This window comes from Sus scrofa, chromosome 3 (genome assembly GCF_054392235.1).
Source record: "Sus scrofa isolate SSC_HxYL_T2T_F1_AM1 chromosome 3, Sscrofa_HxYL_maternal_Yorkshire_Landrace_v2.0, whole genome shotgun sequence".
NCBI classification, from domain to species: domain Eukaryota; kingdom Metazoa; phylum Chordata; class Mammalia; order Artiodactyla; family Suidae; genus Sus; species Sus scrofa.
The window spans coordinates 45,092,881-45,104,779 of NC_139385.1; the positions used below are offsets into that span (position 1 = coordinate 45,092,881).

General features: G+C 48.7%; 1 protein-coding gene across 4 annotated transcripts in view; it reads left to right on the plus strand.

Annotated features, from left to right (window-relative positions):
- Positions 1 to 1,995: 1,995 nt before the first annotated feature.
- The window catches only part of NLRC3 (NLR family CARD domain containing 3), a 43,896-nt gene continuing 33,992 nt past the window's right edge, over positions 1,996 to 11,899 (plus strand). For 2 of the 4 annotated variants that reach the window (XR_002342918.2, XM_021088094.2), the window contains exon 1: positions 1,996 to 2,342. The gene's annotated coding sequence lies outside the window, so the exon portion shown is untranslated. The remainder of the gene's footprint in view (positions 2,343 to 11,899) is intronic. The other 2 variants (XR_014840948.1, XM_085017795.1) reach the window with 1 other exon arrangement.

An 11,899-nucleotide genomic window follows, 5' to 3' on the forward strand; every position in this document is an offset into this window, starting at 1 on the left:
TTGGTCAAAAGCCACCTGCCAGGTAAAGGCTGGGAGGCCAGCAGGGGTCAGCAGTGGGCCTGGCCAGGGCTCTGGCCGCGGCCTGAACCCATGCAAAGCAGGGAACGCGGTTAACCAAGCCACTACAGGGAAGAAACCCCATGACCAGAGAACTGGCAGCACCTCCAGGCAGCTCAGCCTACCAGGGGAATTCGACTGACTCAGGAACTGAAGCACGAAGTCAAGCTGGCTGGTTGGAAAAGAGCCACTGAGAAAGAGCTACCCTCCGCCAGCACCCACAGGGAGCCCAGAGGAGCTGGCCGGTAAAGGCCCTGCAGTGGCCACCGGTAGGAAGAACGTGTGCTGAGCCCCTGGGACAGTGGAACCTTCACCCATCAGCAAAAACCACGAGACACCCACACCTCACTGTGACGTGACCTCTTGGGCCTGTCCCACTTCCTGTGGCCTGGCCTCGGCCTGGACATGGTCACTCAAGGCAATCAAAGGACAACCAGAGCCCAGCTGGAGCAGGCCCCAGGCAAGGGGGGCCCAGGGCACTGCACCACCCAGGGCACTGCAGGCAGGAAGCCGCAGGCAGGAAGCCTCAGGCTGTCGCAGAGCTGGAAGACCCTCACTGGCTGACCACAGAAAGCCCCAGGGTGAGAACAACCATGGGAGACCCCACCCCAAACATAGGAGTGCCCCCAGGAGAGTCAGGAGAAGGCCCCCCAGCTTCTCAGAGGAGCCGGCAAAAGGAGCCTGTGGCCCAGCCTTGTCTGCTCCTGGGACATCCCAGCCCCAGGGAGGCCAGCTGGGGGCGATGCCAACTCAGGGATGCTCCCGAGATACCCACAGAGGACGTTGTTTCCCCTTGTGCTCAGGACCCATGCACCCCGAGCAAGGGAGGGAGGAGCAGAGCAGCACCCCCCACCCCAGCCCCCTGCCCCCGCCTCTTTCATGTGACAGATGCTCACCAGGCCCCTGTGGTTTCCAACATCCTGCGGGTGGCCTGCTCTCAGATGCCTCGGCTGCACCGCCGCTGGTGAGCAGCCTCCAGTCTGCACTCTGCTTCCTGGGGCCTCAGCAGGCTTCTCGAGGTGGCCACCATGTGTCCCCCAGAACCTGGCACGCACTGATGGGGGGCGTGGGAAGATGTCTTCGTGTGGAGCCCTTCAGAGGGGCTGCCATGGAGCCCTACCCCCCCATCCCCCCCTCAGCCCTTGAGGAAAGGCCAATCAATCCACAGTCCTCTCACCTCCTGTCACACACAAGCGGCCGCACGCAGCTGAACCTGCTACTCTATGGCTCTATGACCATCACCGGCTCCCACTTGCTTTCTGAGGAAAACTGATGTCCCCATCACTTTGCTCCCGCCTTGTCACTCGCTTTTCTCAGCAGCCTCACGTTAAGTGGTCTGCTTCCTGTCGCCAGAGGGGGTCCTGTATTTTTCCTCTATTGTAACTTTTTTCCTGTTGTCCACTCTGGGCTGTTCCTTCAGTGCAGCCTGTGTGCTGAGGTCCACCTCCAGGGCCCTGCGTGAACCGCCACAGTCTGCTGTTTCAAGTGACGCCGACCTGCCTTGGGGGCCTGTGACGCAGGAAGAGACTGTGGGTTACTGCTGAGGCCAAGCTGCCTGCTGGGTGAAGGAGAGAAGGAAAGCCAATGGGTCAGGAAGGGTGAGGAGGGCACACTGGATGGCAGCAGGCTGACCTGGGCGTGGAAGACACTGTCTCAGCCCTGGCAAGGCCAGCTCCCTGCTGGGTGGCCTTGGGCAAGTCACTGAACGTGCCAACTGCAGGCCTGGTTTCCCTACCAGCCCCCAAAATGCACAGGTGTGCTGATGGTGAGTCTGCTTTCCTTTGGGCCCTGGCTGGACCCCTTTCCCCTGAGCATCAGGCCTGCACGGGCACTCCATCCTCAAAGCAAGACCCGGGCAGCACCCCGGCCTCTAACTTAGGGGGCGGTGTCAGAGCCAGGGAGCTGGCTAGAGCAGCCGCGGCTCATTGATTCGTCTGTAAGGCTGTTGGCTTTTGAAATCAGACAGGAAGGAGGGCTGAGGTGGCGCGCGGCACAGGAAGAGGTGAGGAGCCCCAGCTGCGTGACAGCCAGTGGGCTCGGGGGACTGCAGGAGCTGGCGGGCTGTGGCCCCGCTGCCCTGCCAGGCCAGCACCTCCCCAGCCCTTCAGACAGGGCTGCACTCCTGCCCAGACAGCTCCTGGCAGCATGGGGCCCAGCTGACCAGCCAGCCACAGAGACTCCCCGGACATCCTGGCACCACCCAGCTGCCTCTGACCACTGGAAGCCCCGGGCTGGAATGCCCCCAGCCCCCTTCAGGGCATCCTTGCAGCGACGGGGTCCGGGAGGTAAGCTGAGGCCAGGCTGTCTCCGTGCAGGCGTGCCTCCGGACGGGGGAGGAAGAGGAGACAGCTGGCAGGAAGGAGCGTGACTTTAAGGCCTGAGACACTCTGGGGAGGGGTGGCTGAGGTGACTCCAGGAAGATGTCCCCAGGGGTGCTGGGCGCTGCTGGGCAGACCAGATCCTGGTGTGAAATAAGCAAACACATGCTCAAGGTCAGCCCACAACAGGCCGAGGGGTCAGCGCCCAGCTTCCCAGGAACCAAGGATGCAAAAGGAGGGGCAGGAAGTAGCTGGAAAGGCTGCAGGCAGAGGTGATGATGAGCAGCACGGCCCAGGGGCTAAACCTGGAATCAGCAGACCCGGTCCTGCATCCCCTTTCCTACCACATCTGCCCGGGGTCCTGAGGACCAAGCGAGGTGGTGCAGGTGGGGAGGGGGCCAGCCCCCACTGCCTGCGCCATAAATGTGGCCCTCGTGTTGGGTGTGCCACCCCAGGGACCCCGCCAGCTGCCCCTGGGAGAGATGAGGCTCGCCATCCTGACAGGACCGGGAACCTCAGAGGCTTTCTCAGAAGAGGTGCTGCTGAGCTGGGCCACGGCTGGCTGTTGGTCATGGGGTCTGCCCCTGTGGCCAGGCTCTGGGGTCCCAGGGCCCCCCCTCATCCCCTCAATGGAGGCACAGGCTTTCCCCGCCCCGGGGGCTCACCCTTGGCCACTACAGGCCATCCTGCCGCTGTGTCCAGGTCGGGGTGCAGGCTGGGCACCCCCTCCTCAGTCGTGGCTCTGGGATCCCCAGGGTTGAGCCTGACCCTGTCCCCACGAGGGCTCTGGGGCAATGCCATCAGGAGGGCCCTGTCTTGCGGTGAAGACACCGCTTCCTCCCTCCTCAGGAGGTCAGCGGTCACGATGCTGGGGCCACCGAGCTGAGAGGGAGCCGAGAACCCAACTCTCAGGCCCTGAGAGACAGGGTGGGGCAGGAGTCAGGAGAGAGGAGCATCCAAGCAGCAGTGGCCCAAGATAGGGGCAGCCCTGGCGGAGGGGAGCATGGCAGGCCCCGCAGCCCCACAGCGCAGGGCAGAGGGGGGCCGGCTGCCCCCCCACACACACAGCCTAGAGGACAGGATGAGGCCCTGGGGGGACAAAGGACAGGTCGGACCTCGCTGGCAGAGGCCAAGAGGAGGTCAGGACCTGGGTTTTCGAAGGGGTGGAGCAGAAGCCCAATGTGGAGCCTGAGGGCCGGGGTCTTAGCGACACCAGCACCAGGGAGCACAGTCCTTAGCTGTGTCCTGCCCACAAGTGAGGCTCTGGGGACACAGAGGCTGCCTGGCCTCCAAGTTGTGCGTCTGGCCTTGCCCTGTCCACTAGAGCACAGATCTCTAGAGCCTGACCAAACTCTGGCCGTCAGATCCCCGAGGCGATCCAAGGCCACCTGCCCTCCGTCTTCCAACTCAGGTCACAAGCCCCCTGCGGCCCACCAGAGGCTGTCTACACTGGGCAGGATCTACCTGACTTGTGGCGTGTGGCCACCAGACGGCCCGGTGCTCAGAGGCCTCTGATGTGCTCCAAGCTGGGGTGGCATCTGGGACTGCAGGCGTGGCTGTCCACACAGCTGGCCAGGTGGCCACGCCATCAGGGGAGACCCCTCCTCAGCCTCTGCTGTTGGTCCTGGGAGGTCGCGGGAATGTGGGGTTCCTAGTCCAGCTGCTGAGGTCTCTTCTGCTCCTGCTGGAACAAGGCGTCTAACAGGGAAGGCCCGGTTGGAGAGTGGGGGTCTTATCTGAGTAGGGCCTGAGGAGAGATGCCAGATAACAGAGAGAACATTCTGGTACTTTTGAATCTCAGATAAACAAGGAGGTTCTTTTAAAAGCATAAGTTTGTCCCAAGTATGACGTAAGATATACTTACAGAATTTTTCATTGTTTATCTGAAATTCAAATGTCACTTGATGTCCTATATCTTAATTTGCTAAGTTTGGCAACCCTACACCAGGTCAGAGGTGCCAGAAAAATGGGTGGTTTGATCAGGCGGGAGTGTTGGCTGCAATGCTGAGGGGCTAATGGACCACAGAGGCCGGGGAGCCTGTCCCCCTCTTCCCAGGCACCTGCAGGCCAGCCTCTTCCTCCCTCACTCTTGCCTGCTGTTGTCCCTTCCTTGTCACCTTCCTAGCCCCTCTCTGGCCCAGTGGTTCTCAACTCTGGCTGCCCATTAGAATCACTGGGTAGATTTAAAATGCATCCAGTAGGAGCTGTGCTCAGGCCAGTGAGATCTCCGGGCACTTGGGCTGAGCAGTGGCTTTTTAAAAATAGTGCTCCAGGAGTTCCCACTGTGGCTCCGCAGAAACCAATCTGACTAGTATGCATGAGGACGCAGGTTTGATCCCTGGGCTCGCTCAGTGGGTTGGGGATCCAGCGTTGCCATGAGCTGTGGTGCAGGTCACAGATACGGCTTGGATCTGGCGTGGCTGTGGCTGTGGTGTAGGCCGGTGGTTATAGCTCCAATTAGACCCCTAGCCTGGGAACCTCCGTTTGCTGAGGGTACAGCCCTAAAAAGATTAAAAAAAAAAAAAAAATGAAAGACAAAAATAGGGCTCCAGAGAATAAGCACGTAATCCAGCAATTCCACTTCTGCGTATGTCCCCAGAAGGGTTGAAAGCAGGGCCTTCAACCAATATTTGTTCTCCCACGTTCATAGCAGCATTATTCACAAGGGCCAAAACCTGGAAACCACCTAAGTAGCTACCGACAAATGGATGAATAAACTAAGTGTCGTCCATCCATAAAACAGAATGTGATTTAGTCTTAAAAAGGCATGAAATTCTAATACACGTCACAACATGGATAAACCTGGAAAATATTATGCTCAGCGACAGAGGCCAGACACAAAAGGACACACACCGTGTGATCCCATGTGTAAGAGGTCCCTAGAGTTGTCGGACGCAAAGACAGAGAGTGGAAGGAGGCTGGGGAATTGGTGTTTAATGGATGGAGTTTCTGTTGGTGGAGGCTGGCAATGGCTGCACAACCTTATAAACGTATTGTAGTCCACTGAATTGAATGCTTAAAAAATGACTACAATATTAAATTTGTGTTTGTATATTTTACTGCAATAAAAAATTAAAGAATATAATGCTCCAGACAATGTCCTGCCAGAGCTGAGAGGCAGTGCCTGGCCCTTCTTCCTCATGGTTCCTGCGTGCTCCTGCCACCACTCCATCCACTGAGGCACAGCCTGGAACCTGCTGGGTGCAGCTGGACATCCAATGCAGGAGGCTGTGTCCAGTCCTGGGCCACATCCTGGCATCACCCTGTCTGAGAGCAGGACAGAGGGCCTAGCATCCCAGCCTCGTGTGCTAAGAGGCCATGGCAGGAGTTCCCGTCGTGGCTCAGTGGTTAACAAACCAGACTAGGAACCATGAGCATGTGGGTTCGATTCCTGGCCTCGCTCAGTGGGTTAAGGATCCGGTGTTGCTGTGAGCTGTGGTGTAGGTCAAAGATGCAGCTCGGATCCTGCATGGCTATGGATATGGTGTAGGCTGGCAGCTGTAGCTCTGATTCAACCCCTAGCCTGGGAACCTCCACAGGCTGTGAGTGCAGCCCTGAGAAGAAAAAAAAAAAAAAAAAAAAAAAAAGGCCATGGCAGTATTGCTTCATTTCGGTGCACGTATATTTGAACTTTTAGATAGCTGCTAGCCTAACTTTTTCTAAACTGAGGTATAACTTAGACAGTAATGTGAGCTCAGTGCATTTTTATGCATGTGTATGCCTGTGTGCACACCATCCAAATTATCAGATACAAGTTCCCAGCTCCCTCGAAGGCTCCCTCATGCCCCTCCAGTCAGAACCTTCTCCAGGGGTCACCAAGGTCTTGACGTCTATCTTTCAGATCCATCTGGCCTGACTTTAAACTCCCTGCAATGGGACCACAGAGAGTGTGCCCTTTTGAATCAGACTTGACACACAAAGCTTGTGAGAGGCAGACTTATTGCTGAGGGTATCGGTAGCTTGTTTTTTTTCTTTATTATGTAGGAGTTGATTGTATGAACATACCAAAAAAATCTCATTCTTTTGTTGACGGACATGGTTGATTCTGCTTTTTTTGAACTTCACACATTCCGATCTGTGTTGTGATGGACCTAAATATTCATTATTGTTGGGTATATACACACAAGGGGAATTGCTGGGTCACAGAAATATGCATATTTAGCCTTATTACTACCAAATATTTTCCCAGACTGAGCTTAACTGGCATTTTTCTGGTGACAAATGATATTCTGTTGTGATAGCCTTCAAATTTCTGGCTCACTTTTCCAGTGGGTGTCTGTTTCTTACGGATTTTTAATGTGTTAGGGGTATGGTCTCCTGGTCCATGGTTTGCTTTTTCATCCTTTTAGTGCTGCCTTCTAATAAACAGACACTCCTAATTTTAATGAATCCTGGTACAGTGTTCTTCTCTTTCATGGTTAGTTCTGTTTCATCTTTACCTTAACCAACTTCACAAAGATTCCCCCCCCTTATTTTTTCTAAGGCTTGACTGACTGTGTTAGCATCCACATTTAAATCTATGATCTAGCCTGAGTTAATTTTCTGTGTATGGGGTGAGGGAGGGGTCCGACCGAGTTCATCTTTCCCGTATGAATACCCCACTAGCCAACACGGGTTAATGCAAAGACCATCCTTTCCCCCACCGAATTGCAGTGGAGCCCTGTCATAAATCAGGGGACCACATACCTCTGGGTCTGTTTCTGGACCTTCTATTCTACTGCACTGGTCTACTGATCTGCTTTTGTACCAACAGCTACAGCTAAACTAAGTCTGGATCCTATACAGTGTAAGTCCTCGGGCTTTCTTCTTCTTCAAGATTATTCTGGCGGTTCCAGGGTCCTTTGCATTTATATTTATGTTTTACAATCAGCTTGCCAATTTCCACCCACTTCTCCAAATGGCCTATTGGGATTTTGATTGGGATGTCAATCCATAAGATCAATTTGGGAAGAACTGACATCTTAATAACAGTTCAAGATGTTGTTCAATCCACGAACATGGTAAATCCCTGCTTTAGGGCGTCTTTAATTTTTTTAGTACTGTTTTATAGTTTTCAGCATAGAGATCATACAAATTCTTTGCTAGATTTATTCTTCTTAAAAAAATTTTATTATAGTTGATTTCCAGGGCTGTGCCAATAGATTTATTCTTATATATTTTATTTTTAAATGGCATCTAAAATTTTTACTTTTATTTGACTTTTGCTAGTAAGTAGAAATATAACTGATCTTTTTGTGTACTGATCCTGTGTCTAGAAACCTTGCTAAGTTCATGTTTTAGTTCTAATAGTTCTACTATAAATCTTGCTCCGTTTTCAACACATACGATCACATCAACTGTGAATGGTGACAGTTTTCTTTCCAATTTTGATGTATTTTGTTTCTTTCATTTGCCTACTACCAGCACCTAATTTTCTGAAAAGACAAACCATCAACCAGAAGAGATTATCCCTGGGGAGTGGAAGTGAGATATGCACTTCACTTACTTCTATATTATTTAAATGATTTTAATGTTTTGCTTTTATAATTCTGTAAGCTCTCTCTCTAAAGGAGGTGGGAAGCAATGCATATTTGTTAGCAAAATCTAAACAACTGAAATCCACAAAATAAGAAACAATTCCTTAATCCCACTGTCATATATTTAGAGCTATCCTCTAGTCAGACAAAAATGATACACTATTTTTTAAAAGATGTCCTATCATAATTCTCCTGTGCACATTGACTTTTTCCCACATAAAAATACATGTTAAAATATCCAGGAAGCTCTCCATAAATAAATGGACATATGTATATGATCCATGAAAAAAATAAAATATCCAGGAAGCTCAACAAACTCAAAGTAAGATTAATTCAAAGATACCCACACCAAAACATATTATAATCAAACTTTAAAAAAAAAGACCAAGAGAATCTTGAAGTCAGTAAGTTAGAAGTAAATCCTCATGCACAAGGGATCCTCAATAAGATTATCAGCAGACTTCTTATCAGAAACTTTGGAGGCCAGCAGAGAGTAGGCTGACATATTCAAAGTGGTCAGAGAAAAAAAAACTATCAACACAGGAGTCCTATATCCAGCAAAACTGTCCTTCCAAATTAAGGGAGAGGAGTTCCCGTCGTGGCGCAGTGGTTAATGAATCCGACTAGAAACCATGAGGTTGCGGGTTCGGTCCCTGCCCTTGCTCAGTGGGTGAAGGATCCGGTGTTGCCGTGAGCTGTGGTGTAGGTTGCAGACGCTGCTCGGATCCCGCGTTGCTGTGGCTCTGGCGTAGGTTAGTGGCTACAGCTCCGATTCAACCCCTAGCCTGGGAACCTCCATATGCCGTGGGAGCAGCCCAAGAAATAGCAAAAAGACAAAAAAGACCAAAAAAAAAAAAAATTAAGGGAGAAATTAAGACATTCTCTAATAAACAAAAGCTGAGAGAGTTCATGACCACAACCTGCCCTGTAAGAAATGCCCAGGGGCGTCCTGCAAGATGAGATAAAAGGGCAGTAGATAGCAGTAATGCAAAGTCACACGGAGAAATATAGATCTCACAAAAGTAGATACGTGGGCAATTATAAACACTGGTGTTATTGTAAAAATAATTTATAACTGCTCTTTTTATTTTCTACATGATTTAAGATACATTTAAAGAAAAAAACAACTATTAGTGTACAAGCTAGTATCACTGTATCTTTGTTATAACTCCAAACTTATTTTCTACATAATATAAGAGACTAAAGAATTTAAAAGAATTATTAGTGTATGTTCTGGGGCACACAATCTATAAATATGTAATACTGTGTAAATAGGTAATACTGTGACATCAACACCCCAAAAGGGGTGGGAGCACAGTTGCAGAGGAGCAAAGCTTTTGCATGTTATTGAAATTAAGCTGCTATGGGAGTTCCCGTCATGGCTCAGTGGTTAATGAACCCAACTAGCATCCATGAGGACTCGGGTTCAATCCCTGGCCTCACTCAGTGGGTTAAGGATCTGGCATTGCCATGAGCTGTGGTGTAGGTCACAGACATGGCTTGGATCCCACATTGATGTGGCTGTGGTATAGGCTGGGGACTACAGCTCTGATTCGACCCCTAGCCTGGGAACCTCCATGTGCCAGGGGTGCAGCCCTAAAAAGATGAAAAAAAAAAAGCTGGTATATATTGAAATTAGAGTATTATAATTTTAGGATATTAAATGAAGCCCCATGGTAACCACAAATAAAATAAAAAATATACACAAAAAATGAAAAAGGAATTTAAACATTTCACTACAAAAATGTATTCTTAATACAAAAATACATTTTTTAAAAACTGAAAATACATTTTTAGTTAAATACAAAAAAAGATGATAATGCAAGAAATGAGTAATAAGGCAAAGAAAACAAATAGCACCATTACAAAATTAAGTCCTTCTTATCAGCAATGATTTCAAATGTAAATGGATTAAACTCTTTAAGCAAGAGACAGAGACTGACAGAATGGAGAAAGCCATGTGATTCAGCTATATGCTGTCTCTGATCCAAAGACACAAATAGGTTGAAAATAAAAGGACAAAAAAATACATTCCATGAAAATAGTAACCAAAAGGGAGCAGGTATCAGACAAAAAGAGCTTTAAGTCAAAAAAAAAAAGTATGCTGATATCAGACAAAAAGAGCTTTAAGTCAAAAAAGTTTACAAGAAGAGTTCCCTGATGGCCTAGCAGTTAAGGATCTGGCACTGTCACTGCTGTGGCTCAGGTCATTGCCAAGGCATGATCCCTGGCCCAGGAACTTAGGCATGCCATGGGTATGGGCCAAATCCGCACCCCCCCGCCCCCAAAAAACCCCAAAACACTTACAAGAGACAAAGAAGCACATTATATATTAATAAAAGATTAAAAACAGCTCAAAGACATAACATTATATACTGAATAATAGACCATCAAAACTTATGAAGCAGGAGTTCCCGTCATGGCTCAGCAGAAACGAATCCGACTAGGAACCATGAGGTTGCAGGTTCAATCCTTGGCCTCAATCAGTGGGTTAAGGATCCAACATGGCCATGAGCTGTGGTGTAGGTCACAGACACGACTCAGATCTGGCATTGCTGCAGCTCTGATGTAGGCCAGCAGCTGTAGCTCCAGTTCGACCCCTAGCCTGAGAAACCTCCATATACCGTGAGCAAAGCCCTAAAAAAAGGAAAAAAAAAAAGTATATGAAGCAAAACTGACAGAATTGAAGGGAGAAATAAACAGTTCCACAGTAATAGCTGGATACTTCAATACCCCACTCACAGTAATAGAAGAGTCAGACAGAAGTCAAGGAAACAGAAGTCTAAACACAGTAAACCAATCAGATCTAACAGACACAGACAGAATACTGTACCCAACAACAGAATATTCTCTTCAAATGTACATGGGACATTTAACAGGATAACCATGTGCTAGGCCACAAATTAAGTCTTACTAGATTTTATTTATTTATTTTTTTGTCTTTTTGCTATTTCTTTGGGCTGCTCCCACGGCATATGGAGGTTCCCAGGCTAGGGGTCTAATCAGAGCTGCAGCCACCGGCCTACGCCAGAGCCACAGCAACGCGGGATCCAAGCTGCATCTGCAACCTACACCACAGCTCACAGCAACAACGGATCGTTAACCCACTGAACAAGGGCAGGGACTGAACCCGCAACCTCATGGTTCCTAGTCGGATTCGTTAACCACTGCGCCATGACGGGAACTCCTAAGTCTTACTAGATTTTAAAAGATAGCTGTCATACAAAGTATCCTCTCTAACCACAATGGGATGAAGTTAGAAAAAACAGAAGGAAAACTGGAAAATTCATAAAACTGCAGAAATTAAACAACACACTTTTAAAGCACTAATGTATTGAAGAAGAACCCACAAGGGAAATTATAAAATACTGAGAGAGACAAAAATGAAAACACATCAAACTTACAGGACACAGTGAACATGGTACCAATGGGGAAACTGATAGCTATAAACACTTACATTAACAAACAGGAAAAATCTCAAATTAACAACCTAACTTTACAACTTAAGAAACTAGAAAAAAAAGCAAACTAAACCCAAACCTAGCCAAACACTGATGCAAAATCTTAAAAATAAACCAAATGGAATTTATTCATGGAATGCAAGGATGGTTCAATATAAGAAAACTGACCAATGTAATAAGCCACGTGAACAAAATGAAAGAAAAAACCCACATGATCACCTCAATTGACACGGAAAAAGCATTTTATAAAACTGAACATCCTTGCATGATAAAGCACTCAGTGACCTAGAAATAAAAGGAATCTCCTCCACATAATAAAGTCCATATATGAAGAACCCAACCAAACATCATCCTCAATGGTGAAAAACTGACAGTGTTTCCTCTAAGATGGGGAACAAGCTAAGGATGACTACTTTCAGCACTACTTGCAGCACTTCCAAGCAGCATAGTGCCGGAAGTTCTAGCCAGAGCAATTAAGTAAGAAAGAGAAATTAAAGTTAAAAAAAATTCTATTCAAAGAGGATTAGTAAAATTACTAAGGCTCAGT